We start from the raw sequence: 12773 nt of genomic DNA, 5'->3' as shown, positions 1-12773 counted from the left end.
CCTTACCGATGTCAGTAAAAGTTAATAATTGTATTACTTGTGGGAAGCAAATACCTCATAAGGATTTTCATTTGTACTGTATTCCTTGCCCCTGACCACGATGTACCTTGCTGTCAGTTTTGTGCTTTATTTAATCGGCGCACTGTCCATCGTCGGTACATTTTTGCTTCAAAATATTTCGGTTCTCAGTTTAATTATCCAGAAATGACTTCTGTTAGCCATCCGACTACCGGAATACCGAAAAAACGCAAAGAAAAAGACAGGCCGTTGAGGTCCAAAACTGCAGACGACGCTTCTCCTAAGGCAGTCGCCAGTTCGCCAGTACTCAGTGAGGTGCTTTCGCAGCCCCTGATACCCGCTGCTTTTGATTCGCAGGCCTCTGCTGAGATCCATTCGGAGTCCAGTAATGCCGTGAGATGCTTCACACGTGGAACCCGCGGATGTCTCTACCTTGGATGGGTCCGGAGCCGCTGAGCAGGCACCGGCTTCTGAGGGTATATTCAGGCCTACAGATTTGCACATTAAACAGAATCCAGCTTCAGTGCTAAGGCCTAAATCTTGATCCATGTCTAAAAAACCAAAGCCCAGGCCACATGTTCAGGGCCTTATGCCTAAAAAACAAATGATCAAAATGGCTGAAGATTTAATTACTCTAATCAGGAGTAGTCAAGCCCCCCCCCCCCCTCCAAGAGGCCTAGGATTGAATTTGACTGTGAATATTTTGAACAGGACTCTGTTTCTTCTGACTCTACTAATGATCTGGATTTGTCCATACCTACTTATGAGGACTCTGATGCAGAGGATTCCATTCCCTCTGCTTCTCTGCCTGAGGATTTCTCTTTTGGGGAAACTTTACATACCTTAAGGCATTTCCACTGGGAAAGTCAGGATTTCTCTGAATCCAAAAAGAGGCTTAGGGATTTCCTTCTTCCTCAGCATAGGCCTTTGGCTATACCTCCTGTACTAGATATTGTTGTGTTTTCGGAATCCAGTATGGCCCCTGATTCCTTGACTTCAGCCCCTAGCAAACCAGACAGGTACTACAGGGTACCTGAGTCCCACAAATTCCTTTTCAAAAATCCTGTTGCAGATCCTGAAACCATTTCCCAGGAGCACAAGGGCATTAAGGCTTCTACTGCTAAAAACCCTACCCCTTCTGATGGAGACTCCAGGGTACTGGATAGATGGGGTAAAAAGGTTTATACTTTTGCAACCTTAGCAATCAGGGCTTTAAACTGTCAATCCCAGATGCTAAAATATCAACAGCATATCATGGGATTGCATAAACAGAAAATGATTTTGACTGTGTAGAGAATAAAGATGTGCAGGATTTATTGCATTCAGCTGAACAAGTTGGCAAACATACTTTGCAATGTGGTTTTGATTCTTTAGAGGCCTCTTGTAGGGCTGTTGTTACTGGGTGTGTGCTTAGAAGGCATGCTTGGCTTAAGGTACCATCTCTGCTCTCTTAAAACAAAACTTTTGGATGCTCCTTTACAGCAGAATCGCTTATTTGGCAATAAGGCTGAAGAAGTTCTAAAAAAGATGGAAGATAAAGCTAAATCTATGCAAAGAAAGATTTCTTACAAGTGCAGCCACCTAGATTTAGTAGGCATTGGCCTACTAAGAACTGGTCCTTTATAGCTCCTTCCAGAGCCACTACGGCCAAACCCAGACATTCCAAAACCACCAGATTTCAATCCCAAGGGACTTTCAGAACTAAGCAATGGGGTGCTTCCACTTCCAAATCTGGAAACAACAAGGCACCACCCTATGGTAAACGGTTTCAATGACTTCACTTTGAAATTACCAAGCACTTACCTCCTAGCCGCCCCTTAGGGGGGAAAACTGGCTCTTCATTCAAGAAACTGGCAACTTATAACCCAGAACAAATGGGTTTTAAATATTGTGTCCCAGGGATACAGATTTCATTTCCACGCACTGCCAACTCCAAATGAGTCACCAGACATGCCCCCAAATCAGTGGGCAGAGGCTCAGAAACAAGTACTTTCCCTTGTAAACATGGGGGCTGTTCAACTAGTACCAGAAGAGGAAAAGGGGCAAGGTTTCTATTCCAGACTTTTCCTGGTACCCAGAAAAGACAAATCATGGCGTCCAATTCTGGACCTGTCTACTCTAAATACCTTTCTGGACATTCCAAAATTCAAGATGCTGACTCTTCACCAGTTAATTCCTATGCTAGGCAAGGATGCCTGGTTGGCCACTCTCACCTTATAAGAGGCTTACCTGCGTATCCCAATCAGGGAATCTTGCAGAAGATACCTATGCTTCAAAGCAGGCTGCATGTATTATCAGTTCTCTGCACTGCCCTTGGCTTGTCTACTGCGCCCAGGGTATTGACAAAGTGCCTGGCTCCAGTAATTGCATTTTGCAGGCAAATAAATATTCAAATATATCCATACCTGGATGATTGTCTAATTCAGACAGAAAACCAGGCCATTCTTCTAAAACATCTGGCATTTGTAAAGAGTTCTAACCTGTCTAGGGTACACCATAAACAAAACGAAATCGCAACTGGTACCCTCTCAAAAAATTACATTCCTGGGTGCAAGCTTGAATACAACTGCCCACATGACTTTCCTTACGCCAGAAAAGCAAATTCATTTGGTGACTTACTTCAAACAGGTGGCCACAAAAACCCTGCTGTGTGCAAGGCAAATAATGCAAGCCTTGGGGTTCATGGCCTCATGCATTCTTCTAATTCCATATGCAAGACTGCATATGAGGAAACTTCAATGGTACTTAAAAAGTTTATGGAGTCAACATTGTCACAGCCTGGAAACAATGATTCCTGTCATACCTTGCCTGCACCTAGAGTTCCTGTGGTGGGCAGAGGCCTGCCACCAAAGCAAGGGACTGCCATTCACACCACCCCCCCTACCTCCCAAACCCTAAGTACAGACGCATCAGACTATGCAAGGGGGGCTCATTTGGCAGGGAAGTGCATTCAGGGCAAATGGAACCCAAATCAAATGCACCTCCATATCAATCAAAAAGAAATGCTAGCTGTACAGAATGCACCGACAGCCTTCAAGGACTACCTCCATCCAGGACAATTGCTGATAAAGACTGTCAACACCACGGTTATGTGGTACATAAACAAGTGTGGGGGGGGGTACACATTCCTACCCCCTGTGCAGACTAGCCATGGTATTGTGGAACATGGCCTTGAGCTACCAAGTACAACTACAAACTCAGTTCCTGCCAGGAAAGCAGAATGTTCTGATAGATGAACTAAGCAGAAATCTCATGGGCCCTTATGAATGGTAACTGGAACCATGGATTTTCAACATGTTGACACGCAAATGGTGTAGCCCAGACATAGATCTTTTTGCCTCACACCAGAACTATCAGTTGGACAAATTTTGCACAAGAAGATTGTTCCAGACTGGCCTCACCAACACTGGTACCCACTCCTGCGCAGTGTCACCTGCCTCACACCTTCCTTACTGTTTGAGCAGGAGAACCAAATACTGCACCCTCAGCTCCAAACATTGAATCTTGCAGCCTGGCTAATCACTAAAAATCACCCTCCACATCCCTTAGCAAACCTGTGATGGATATCATTTTGTAGGCGAGAAGACCTAGTACTAGAAAATCTTATGCTGACAAATGGAAAACATTCTGTGCCTGGAATCAATTTCAAGGGATGAGCACAGCAGTGCCCAATTTACCTCAGATTTTGCAGTACTTAACTGGGATGCTTCACAAGGGCCTGTCTTTATCTTCCATAAAAATCCATGCCTCAGCCATTTCAGCTCATTACAACACAGACCCCCTCCCTCGTCTCAAGCAGTATCTCTGAGGGTTTAAAAACTTGAGACCACCCAGGAGAGCTCCAACCCCTGCCTGGGACCTTAACTTTGTATTGGCGAAACTCACTCTACCTCCTTTTGATTCACCTGCAACTGCAGACTTAAATTTTTTTTCCTGGAAAACAGTATTCCTTTTAGCAATCACTTCAGCTAGAAGGATATCTGAGTTACAGACCCTTATGGCAGTGGAGCCTTTCATCATCTTTCATGCGGATAGGGTGTCACTCAGGACCAATCCATCATTCATGCCCAGTGTCGTTTCCAGTGTGGCTCTTAATCAGTCCAGTCATTTGCCAACTTTCTTTCCCAATCCACAAAACAAGGGAGAGCGGATTCAGCATTCATTGGATGTACACAGACAACTTAGATCCTACTTGGACAGGACTAGATCTCAAAGAAAATCTGAACAATTGCTGGTAGCATTTGTTGCCGGGCCAGAGGGGAAGGCTATTTCAAAGCAAACCATTTCTAAATGGTTAAGCCATTGTATTCATTACTGTTGTAAGCACCATGGCAAACCTATCCCCCAGGGGATCAGATCTCAATCCACCAGGGCTGCATCTACTTCAGCAGCCTTTCTCAGAGGTGTTCCTACCAGGGATTTTCTCGAAGCTGCTACCTGGAGTTCAGTTCATACTTTCACCAATCATTCTCACTTACCAATTTTCTCTAAATCCAGAGCTGGCTTTGCCACTGCTGTTTTGCAGGGCCTTATAGCTGGTCCTAATGCTGTATAAATCCATCCTCCCAACCTTAGCTTTGGGAATCTACCCAAATGTAATGACTGCAGTAGTGAAACACAATGAACATAGTACAGTTGTGTACACTTACCATAAATGTAGATGTTCGAGTGTATTCACTGTTGCAGTCCTGGTTACCCTCCCTCCAGCCCCGTTTTTTTTTTTTTTTTTTTTTTTTACTATACCTCTACTTTCTTTTACTATGCTGAAAAGCCTTTTTGGTGTATTTGCATTTGTTTGGAGGTATATTTTTGTGTTTCTAATATATATATATATATATATATATATATATTTTTTTTTTTTTTTGCTCCCCATTTGTGGGGCACCTGACTGACATCTGGGGCAAGAAAAACTGAAGTAATGGCGTCGCCTGCATGTTTTATACCACTGACGACGTGATGTCATGGAAGAAGGTACAGCAACCGACGCAGGACCCAAGACTTTGTTAATCAGGCCAACTGAGGGCAACCTGCCAGCAGATTACCCAAATGTAATGACTGCAACAGTGAATACACTCAACATCTATATTTATGGCAAGTGTACACAACTGTACTTTAAGTGTAAATATGTATTGTGTCCCTTAGCAAACAGAGTGTTGAGAAAGTTGTATTCTTCATAAAATGTGGAGTGTTCGGTACAAATTCTAGAAACACAAATAGATGAACCTCATTTTGTGTAGAGTTTGTTGCTTACTGTGTACTTTGAAAACCTGAGGAATCTAACTTGCTAGTTAAATTTTAAATGTTTACCATAGTACCTCTGTCACTTAAGAGCAAACATCAAAAAGTGTTACCGATATCAGATAAATTGTTGAAAAACTCATTACCTTTCCAAATAAAAAAAAAAAGTTTATAAGAAAACAAAATAAAGGATGCTGATTTAACACGGTGGGAACTGGATTATTTATAACAGTATGAGCAAAATGCAGGAGCTATAACACTCCTTTATCAGTGGTAATTTAATGAAAATAACCACCATTAAATACATGTGTTTCATTATTTATTATGTGATATTGTAAATTCTCTGCATTGTCTAAACAAAAATCTCAAGTCTAGTAAATCATTCTCTTTTTAAGTTTTTAAGTGTGTTATGCTAACTCTGATGGCTGTGTAGCACATAGGGATGTTGCCCCAACTACACCTTCCCTGAATTCAGATTTGTAGCCTTAGCACTGGAAGAATTGGCTAGGTGCAAAGAGGAATGGTGAGGCTTTGCCTGTTTACTTTGGGGATGGTAGGAGATGTGTCTAAGAGGTACATATTCTGTCATGATTCCTGGTGAGACTGGAGGGCCGTATAGATGTATTTGCTTACAGGAAGTGAAGACTAAGAGATTATCTTTTGAAGCAAGAGACCACCCTTGTATTACCTATTTGCATACCAAGCATTCCTTATTGTCTGGAAATAAATAAGGCAATGGTAGAGATTTAAGAACCCCCCCTAGCCCAGTTACTGCCTTTACGATAGCCTCACCTCAGTAGACCTGTGGCATTGGCTTAGATGGCTAGCAGGCACTCGTTGAAGTGTACCAAAAATTGGACTACTTCGTAGATTTGTTATATTTCAGAATACATTTAGCACATCCTTTTGTGAAGTTTAAAATGTGTTGATGTAAGTTTAAAATGTTCTGCTGTAGGTTTGTTGCATAGTGTGACATACTTCCATTTAAATAAGTTTAATTGGTATTGGGATTATTCACTAAGTGAACTTTTAAAGAAATACTCTGCTTACTGAGTCAGGTTTTGGTAAAAGGCTTTCTGCATAGTTTTCTGTGACTTCTAAAGCAGTAACATGCACTGAGGAGTTTTCTGACAGGAAGCCTTTTGATGTCTTTACACGTAATGGAAGAAATTGATATACATTGTATGATTTGAAGGCATTTTTGTACCTTGAAGTAGCTCTTAAGCATTTTCTGTTTTGCTTATGTACAAAACAGATTGGTCCTTGCCAAGTTGAGGCTTATCTCTGTCATTCAGTAAGAGCTGTAGCTTTGCAGAAGTTTGCATTTGAAATGCAGGAGTCCAGTGATGCAGTGGACGGCTTCAGTGTGAAGTGCTGCAGCCCCACTGCATTGGTAAGAGATGTGTACCCTGTGTGCATACTTTACACTCAGCACAAGAAATCTGGACAAAACCAGCATAATGTGGGAACAAAGGATCAAATTCAAGGGCATGTTTTAAATATTGCAAGTATAAACTTAGTTGATAGAATAACATGTTATGAATTAGCATGCATTTTCACAAGACATGAAACTTGAAACTGAAATGTGTGTCATTATTTAGTGACTTAAAGCTTTACTGATTTGCCAGAAAATTTTATGAGGAGCAGGCTAATGTTTGGACAGTTAAGCAGTAATAAAACAAACTTTCCTTAAAACTGTGGATGTAGCTTATAGTTCATCCATAGGAGTAAAAGGCAAGATTCAGGATTGTGTTACTAGCAAGACTGGAAACGGGAGGTTCATTTGGGGATGGAGTGATTGCTTGAACAGCTCTTCTGTGATGCTGAGGACAGTCATAAAAGGAAGAAGCATTCTTTGGTGTGTAATGTTACAGCTCAGGACAATGGAGAACACGTCACTAGTCCTGTAAATATGAACATGGAAGTATTCTTCTATTAGACCACCAAATATGATGGCATGCTTTTGTTGTAAATTAGCATATCCTGGCCTGTCAAGAGGAAAGTGTGTGGGTGGAGGGGGTGGGGTGGGAGTGTGTGTGGATGGAGGGGGTGCGTTTGTGTGTGGCAAGGGTGTGTAATCCTGTATGCACCCACTGCTACACACATCCCAACACGCATACACACCCACCCTCCTGCCACATATGTACACTCGGGTGTATGTGGCAGGGAGTGCGTGTGTGTTTGCATAGGTGCAGGGGTGAGTTGCTGTCGGTGGGTGTGGCTGTACATGTGTGTGTCTATTGTGGGGGGTGTAGCTGTGTGTGTTTGCGCGCTTGTGTTGGAGTATTTGGTTTTAATTTTTTTTTGTGTGTGCCAAACCAAAGTTTTTTAATCTCCAACTTGTTAAATTATTTCACAAGTATGTGGTCACAGTAAAGTAGCATAATTAGACTTGGCCTGCAAAGTAATATGCTGCCAGTATGTTAATAATCATGCCATAAATACTGAAGAATTATGCTACACTTCAGTGTTTGGAAGATTTTATAAAATGCATTTTTCTTAACTGGCTTGAAACCAACTTTAGTTTCTTACAAAAGTGTTTGCATGCACAAGGATGCATGTGAATACCTTTTTATGTATAAATATGGTTCCCCTTCAGAAGGTCGAACGGCTGAAATCTCGAAATGCATATGGCTGAAGCCATATGCTCAAATTTCAGAAGCTCGACCTTCTGAAAGGGAAAGAAAAAAAGCAAGAAAGCACAAAACAGAGTTTCTGAAGGAGGGCAAGCCCCCTGCACCCCCCACACCCCCACTATTTATTTATTCCAACACCAAGATCGCACTACAGCGCAGAAAGTGAAATCTCCCGTTCTGCGCTGTATGCTGATCCCCATTCAGAAGGTCGAGCTTCTGATATTTTGAGCATATGGTCTCGACTGTATGCATTTCGAGATTTCAGCCATTCGACCGTCTGAAGGGGAACCAAAAATATAAGTTGGTTTCACTGTGTTAAATATGATCTTTAAGCTCAGACGCATCTGTAGAATATAGTGTATATAATATGCAAAACTCACACACACCAACATTCAGGATTAATTTTAATATTAGCAGAGAGCAAATGATGCATACGCATATTTTATCCAAACACTCAAATTCACTTGAGACCCATAACCAGAAGAATGTTATAGTAAAAGTGTGAGAATTTAACATTTATTTGATTTGATTTTGCGAGATAGGGACTTAATAATGATTTCATTAAGAATGTCAGTAATAGACAGGATAAGATTTAGAGTTAAAATGGGACTTGGTAATTGAGTTTGTACAAGTGCAGGGCGATTTGCTTGAGAGGAACATCTTAAAATGATTTCAGATTGTAGATAAGGTGAGATTTCTGGTGGTCACCATTGTTAGTTTTCAGATTTCTGAGTGAGTATTAAATGTAGTGAACATAGTTCTCTGTGGTTGTATGTACTAGTTTAATAACTCACTGGTGGCAGGGAATCTGTCTGGGGTTTAGAGAATGCTGTGGACAGTATGTGCAAAAAAAGGCTGGTAGATTAGATAGTTACAGCCTGTTAATGTGGTTACTTGCAAACTTCGCAGTTTTTAAGATTTCTCCAGTGTATCAAGGTATTAGCACTGTGGGTTGTGGAAAATTGGTGAGGCACAAAGAAACTGTGGAGTAGAGAAGCTTGAGCTACATTAAGTGCATATTCTGTTAGAAATTGTTTCACTTTGTAGAGAAATCCTAGTTTATATTTTTTCTTTTTTTTTTTTAAAACTACATGGTAGATGTGCTGATCAAATAATTATGCTCTGTTATTCCCAATAGTTTTCCATTTTGTAGTAATGTAGTTCTGGTACATTGACTAATGCTAAGTTGTAATTGTTTGATTGAAAATGAAAATATAATTAGTTTTATTTGGCTTTAGGAGTGATATATAGAGTGTTCCAACCAGTTATCAAGTTTTGCAAAGGACTGCTGCAGGTCACTGTGGAGCTGTTTGAAGAAGCAGCACGTTAGTATTGGTCATCTACATATTAGGTCAGATTTGCTGGGTGAGACTGTGTGCATTTTATTTATAAATATATTGAAGAGCAAAGGTCCTAATATTTCTTTGTCACAGAAAGGTAATTGCAGTTAGTCTGCACTGGTGGTATAGAGGGATAAATTCCCAACTACAGCCCCAGTGACCAGAGTTCACAAGAGTTAGCAGCATGGGCACTTAATGGCGCAGGTTTGTAATTTGATTTTCATCAACATGCTGGGGGGGTTTCCTAGTTGAAAGTATAAGGCTCTAAAAGAACACTCGATGCCTCTCTGTACAGAGGCAGTGGGCATCATGACTGTGTGTGTGTGTGTGTGTGTATATATATATATATATATATATATATATATATATATATATATATATATATATATATATATACATACACACACACACATACATACACACATTTATAGATATGCATACATACACATAGATATAGCTATATAGATATAATATTTATATGAATATATGTATCCGTATATCAGATGATTGAGTTTTTAGAAACTCAAAATTCATATAGGTGAGACTATATGACCAAGCTTCCAAAAAATCAGAGGTTTTGAATGGAGATCACAGTACAGTATGGAACAGGAAATGTACCCTTTTCCTCACTGTAATACGATCTTGGGAGTTAGTACGTTTAATTTGCAGGGGGTGAGGGGTGTTTGCAAAAATGTAAAAAAAAAAAGTTGGATTTTTGCCCCCCGAGTTTTTGGAAACTCGATTATATGGTCTTGACCATATGAATTTACAGTTATAGATATATATATAGATATATATATAGATATATATATATATATATATATATATATATATATGTGTGTGTGTGTGTGTGCACGCATGCATTCTTCTCATTTGACCTTAATATTTTTATTGAGAACTGCCACCAATAATGATAGTTAGGACTTAAGTTTTACTGAATGCATTTCAGTATCCTGTGTGAATTTATTACTAAAACAGAAGAAGGGGGTACTTAAAGCAGCACCCCTGACCTAGTAAACTTTTCAACTTACAAAGGAAAAACTGTAAGTCATTACAGGAAACAGTAAAGTATAGGTATATACATCAGTTAGTGCAAAACTATGCATTTATAAAATAGCAGTTATCTTACAGGGAAACTTACATCTTCGAAATTAATATAAGCAGTAAAGACCCCCCAATAACCTATTACAGTCAAAGTCTAGAGATACAAATGGAAAATGGCTTGGAAGGAGGAGTATATCCATATAAACCAACCAGTCTTAAGAAGAAAGAAAAGCGGTAAGTAGGGTATATCCATATAAACCAACTATTTACACATATTTACACCATGGATGCCAGAGGATAACATACTAATATAACAAAATACTTTGCAAAATCAAAAGTTACAGTGTGATGATAACAATGTCTAATGATTATAGGGCCAGAAATGATACTGATGGAGGATTTCCTGGAATGTAGTGTTAGTGACCCACATTTTGGAAGATTATTTAGTTTGGCTTGGGTCAAAAAGGCTACACCAGTAATTCTGAAAATATTATTTTTTTCTTTTTTTTATTATTGCATAACTTATGTGCAGATATATATTTGATTGCCATTGATGTAAAGTTTCCCAAGCTATTGCTGAGGGATTGACCCAATTCTTGGCTATAAAATATTTGAGAAGAGCACAGGCCGTAACACAGATGTGGCGATGGATACCCTTAAGAGATTTAGGAATTATATTTAGAGTCCTGGTTTGCCAAGAGAATGTGTTTTTTTTCGTATCCCACTTTTTCCAACCGAGTTCTGAGAACACACCAAAGTTTGTAAATGCTCCAAAAGATGTGAAGTATATCTACATGTGGGTGGAAACAGAACGGACAGGTTAGGTTTTTATTGTATCCGAATTTCAGGAAGACTGTTGGGCTATAGTAGGAATTGTTTATCATAAGTTTGAGTGTAAGTTAGGTTTTTGAAGGGGGTTAGATTCAGGGTATTGTTGATTGCTTCGCGCTTAGACTCCGTAGAGATTTCTCCTTGTATGCCGTCCCAATACTTGGAAAATAAAAGTGAATGATTATATTTAATGCTTAAGTGGTAGTGTCTTATTTGCCTGTTTCCTGCACATTCTTTATTTTTCCTAAAATAGCACCAGTTATTTACCCTGGAGAAAATGGGGAAAACACTGATAAGTTGCACACATCCAGCCAGGACTGAATGAAAATTTATCAAGAACTCCTTTATTAAAGCTAAGATCTTTATGGAGATAAACCTGTATAAATAATGCAATGTATAGTTATTATTTTTATACTAATCTATTATTTATTACAGTTATATTTATTGTATTTTTAACTTTCTTTCCAATTGTTTTATTTGTAAGCTACTGATACTGTGGGTCTTTAATGAATGAAATTTTTGGTCATGTGATTAGGAGTGTATTTTAAGTGCTTTTTTGAATGATTTTTTTATCTGATGTTTTATGGGAAGTAAAACAAAAGCAGTTAGCTTTATTGGATTTATAATAAAATAAGTGGTTTTAAAAAGAAACCTTCATGAGTGTTTGGGTGGAAAGTACGCTGTTTCAGGGCTGGCTGTTTTTCCATTTTTGTTGGTCTGCACTTTACTTACAAAGTTTTGTATGTATTTAATTAAACACTCGACGTGCTTCTGGGGGGGGGGGGCATTTGGCTGTCTTGACTTTTGTATAACTAGTGCCTTTGCATGCCCCATGCCTTGTGCAAGGCAGCTACCACAGCTGTTTAATCCCTGCCAAAGAGTTTTTAGTTGTGGAGATGATCACTAAGACTATATAGTGAATGATAGACAAATAGCCACTAAATCAATATATTTTACTTTTCTTAAATTTTCGGCCTGATTTATAAGATTATTTACATAGGCAATGTTTCCTGTATGACCTTCCTTGAATCAGAAAAGTCATACTTGGAGTGTATTGTGTATATGTAAGCAGTTTTTGGTTCCTGTGTTCCTGCAAATAATTTAAGTAAATCAAGTCTAGCTGCAGCTTGGATGATCACCATATCCTCTTGATTTTGGTGATATGTTTAGTGTTTAGAACACTTTTTCTCATAAGAAAAGCAAATTTATGGCAATACTGGATGGGATGTCAGACTATTGCTTGCATTTCTTGATGCATTTTCTATGCAGAAGTTATTCAGTTCAACCCAAATTTTTCACATCGGGTTATATACTCTTCCAGCGCAGTTTTCTGACAGATTCACTGTTTTTAGGAGGGTAGAGCAAAATGTTAAGCCAAAATCATGAATATCCCTGAAAATCATGGACAACTGAGATGCATGCCCTTGAAAACTGTCAGCATTAACTAATAGCATTTAGTTAATGTCTGTAGGCTACATTTCAGAGCGTTCTGTTTACGCTTGTGTACACATGTTACTGAGTATGGTTTAGTGTATTAACTTCATTCCTGTTTACTATAAAGCCTGTTTTTTTTTTATTTGTATGGCAACAGATGGGGGCAGCATGGTTGACACTTTCTCTGTATACTTTTAGTAGCACTAGCAGAAAACACTGGAGCCCACCACTT

General features: G+C 39.3%; 1 protein-coding gene across 2 annotated transcripts in view; it reads left to right on the top strand.

The window, feature by feature from the left end:
* Nucleotides 1-12773, top strand: part of UTRN (utrophin) — a 4744936-nt gene that overhangs the window by 1075075 nt on the left and 3657088 nt on the right. The gene's annotated exons all lie outside the window — the stretch shown is intronic.

The sequence above is a fragment of the Protopterus annectens genome, chromosome 1.part0, assembly GCF_019279795.1.
Source record: "Protopterus annectens isolate FY-2018-M chromosome 1.part0, PAN1.0, whole genome shotgun sequence".
In the NCBI taxonomy this organism is placed as follows: domain Eukaryota; kingdom Metazoa; phylum Chordata; order Ceratodontiformes; family Protopteridae; genus Protopterus; species Protopterus annectens.
Note: the sequence above shows the minus strand (reverse complement) of the source record. Positions and strands in the feature narration are given on the sequence as shown.